The sequence below is a fragment of the Patella vulgata genome, chromosome 1, assembly GCF_932274485.2.
Source record: "Patella vulgata chromosome 1, xgPatVulg1.2, whole genome shotgun sequence".
Taxonomy (NCBI): Eukaryota; Metazoa; Mollusca; class Gastropoda; family Patellidae; genus Patella; species Patella vulgata.
This window is the reverse complement of record NC_065879.2, coordinates 44,380,046-44,383,947: the sequence shown is the minus strand read 5'-3', so window position 1 is coordinate 44,383,947 and position 3,902 is coordinate 44,380,046.

The window sequence follows — 3,902 nt, the reverse complement described above, 5'->3', positions numbered from 1 at the left end:
CTCAAACAAGGGATTACACGAGGACGTCGGGCGCGAAGGTGACCCCTATGCAGTCGATTCCGAATCGTCTGGCCACTCACTCACACCAGTGTCTGTTTGAAGACGAGCGCTGATCTGATTTCTGTGATGACACGATTTCTCAAGGCCAAGGTACGGATAAATCGATCCTGGGCTTGAGTTGTCGCCCTTGGTCGACCTGAGCGTGGTCTGTCCTGTACAGATTGTGTATCACGGTATCTGGACCATAGCCTGCTTATGACAGACTGAGAAACATTCATCGTCCGCGCCACAACCGCCTGTGTTGTGCCGATCTGTAGCATGCCAAGGGCACGTAACCTTTCATTTTGGGTAAGCCGACGCATATCAAAATTTGTTTTCTGGTCACTAAAACAATTAAACTGATGTTTCCACCCTGGAATTCAATGCCACAATGACTGTAACATTCAAAGTCAGAGTCGTGCAAATCTTGGGTTGGACCCCCATGATGATCCCAAGCATCACCTGCATTCCATGCGGTAGCTATTGGTGCGTTTGGGCGTCACATGTAACTGGAAATGTTTCTTCTGTTAGTCATTTGCATATTTTAGTATTATGCCCCCAAAATCAAATATCCCCTACTTTTTTTGAATAGTATATTAGTTTGAGATTTCAAATGAATAAGTTATCATTTCTTGAGTTGTAGTGTTGTAGCGGTTGTTGTATATCTGCAGACTGTCTTCCCTTCTATTGTGGTTTCTGTCCCACAAATGACGGTGTCAAAAGTCTGTATCAGTTATTCTCCAGTTCCACTCCTTCAATCTAATAGTAAGTGCAGGGGAACTGCACAACACAAAATTTACACAAAAACAAATACATGGACAAGACATCATACTCAGAAAAACAAAAACAAGCAAACAATTCAAAAAGGGTGAATGGATCCGGGGGCTAGCCGTAAGTGTCCACTGTGCTGTACAGTCCCGGGCCTGTAGTGACACAGACTTCACTCAGATTTGAAAACAATCAGGAATACAACAACCCAAAGAAACCATTGTGTAATGCCAGCATGTCATGATCTGCTATATATGCTACAAGAAATACAAATGCAAGCATATGTAGTAAAATTGAACTATACAAGTAACCACATCGGTGAAATGTATAAAAAAATAGTCTAAATCTAAATCAGTCAAGAAACGTTTCAGTATTCAATGGAATCGAGGTATATTGAATACATGATATAGGGTAAAATACAGATAATTGAAGCTGTCAACATTAAAGGGCCAATCTCGATTATATTTTGGAGAATAAAACTGCTTAATTTTGTGTTAAAAGCCCTTAAAATCCTCTACCTTAGGACTGAGCAAATAACTCAATATAAGTGATACATTTTCAAACAACTTAAACCTGTCATTCTTCATCTCGAAATAAGGACCAGTGTAAGAAGCTATATTATACAGTGTCTGGATAAAACTGTCCGTGTCCGTCCACAACTTGTTTCTGGACACTCTACAGGTCACAATTTTTATTCGATTTTGACGAAACTTAAAATATAGGTCTTTCTCCCACAGATCTCAGTTCCTTTCGATATTGGCATAAATCGTACCATAACCTCATGGATTATGGCCCCTGATAGTACGAAAAATCACGTTTTTAGCTTGTTGACAATCTACAGGTCACAATTTTCATCTCATTTTGATGAAACTTGAGATGCATGGTTATAACCAAAAGATCTTGGTTCCTTTCGACATTTGCACATATCGGATTGTAACTTCCTGAATTATGGCCCCTGATTGTACGAAAAATCACGTTTTTAGCTTGTGGTTCATCTAGAGGTAACAATTTTATCCAATTAAAAAAAACGTTTGAATATATCACCGCTACACCCTAATTATGGTTGAGTTCGAATTTCGTGAAAATTGGACCAAAACTGCCAGACAAATGACCACGCCTCATACGCAAATAGTGTAAATATATGGTTTATCAAGGTTGTGGACCCTCTAGAAGTCACAATTTTGATCCGATTTTGAAATACATGTATATCTTTCTAACCCAAAGATCTTGGTTCCTGTCGATATTCGCACACATTGGATCTTAACTTCTTGAATTATGGCCCTTGATTGTATGTAAAATCTCTTTTTATACGCCCACATTGAAAACTGGTCGTATATTGTCGTCGGTCTAGAGGCTAAAGTTGATATCCGATTGACTTTAAATTTATACACAGTGTTTAAGGTCATGAGACGAAGAAGCCAATTGATATTCAGTGATTTCCGATAATTACTGCCAGTGTTATAACCCTTGATCACTTGAAAAAAATGTTGTGGACGCTCTAGAGGCCAAAGTTAATATCCGATTGACATTAAATTTATACACAGAGTTTAGGGTCATGAGACGAAGAAGCCTATTGATTTTCCGATAATTACTGCCAGAGTAAAGACCCTTGATCACTTCAAAATATCTTGTGGATGCTCTAGATCTAGAGGCCAAAGTTAATATCCGATTGACTTTAAATTTATACACAGTGTTTAAGATCTTGAGACAAACAAGGATGTTGATTTTCAATGAATTTTGATAACTTGAACAGCTAAATCCATGATGTTAAATGTTTCGTATACTAAACGTTAGCATGGGGCAGAACTTTATAAAAACCAAACAAATTCTAATGATTTTCTGATAATTACTTAAGGAGTTGTTACTCTTGTCTTAATCACATTTTAATGTATTATAAATGTTTCATTACCGAAAAAAGTAAAAATATGCGACAACTCTTGTTGACTGCCCAGACAATTTAGCTGCTGTGGGCGTATGTTTTGTTGCCTGGCAAGTGGCAACCTATCTTTGTTTAGCTTGTTCTCTATTCATCTCTTGCAAAATGTGGGCATATCTGCCTGGCAGCTGCAGGTTTTATAAAAATAACGTGTAGGTAAAATTTACCTTTCGTTATTAAGTACAGCACATGGGTCATGCACTGTATAGACCTCTAAAGGAACGGTAATAGATTATCAGGTCAACCAATGAAAAAATTGACCCGAAATCTACTAAGGGTTATGTGTCCGGATAAGCAGTTTTGAAGTTCACATCCAAACGACTCAATATGTTGAGCTGAAATTTTCAGACGAGGTAAATAGTAAATACACCATTCCTCTTCACTTTGGCGCTTAAATTTCACATGAACATAGACTTTTATTTCCGAAACTCTGTTAAAATCAGGATGGTACCTTACTACCTTTAAATTTCTATCATTTCCTGTAAAATAAGGTAACTGACAAACATCTTCTCAAAGCTGAGGTAATTCACAAATGATTTGATGTAAAATGCGGACTCCCCCATCTCCTTATGATATCATCTATGTGCAACTAAATATTATAATCATCCCCCCCCCCCCCCCCCGGGGTGTAGGGGGTGATAAGAATATACCCTTCGTATTTCCGGCTTGTTGTAAGAGGTGACTAAAAGGATCCCTGTAATGGGGCAACGTGTTTGCCTTGCGTTGAGACCTGTGAGAATTGAGTGGGGATTTAGCTTACTTTGGCCCATTATTTAATTTTAATAATATTAACTGTGATACTGGTTTTTATTTATGTATATTAATATTTGGTGATTTCATTTAATGTGTCTTGTAAATATCACCATATGTTTGGCGCAATATAGCCCAGTTGGAACTGCCGTGCCATTAAACAATATTTCATTCATTCATTATAATCATCCACACAATAACACTTTCAAATTATAAATAGAAATTTCTGTTTATTTTAAAATAACATCATCTGAATACAGCTGAATTAGACCATTGATGAAAACTAAGCTGTGATTGATCAAAATATTGCATCACCTCCAATCAAAAGCTACTTATGAATAGTAACCTGTCATGGGAGGAGGATGTGACAGCTACATACCCCTATGTATTGGATAAAAACGTAAATAAA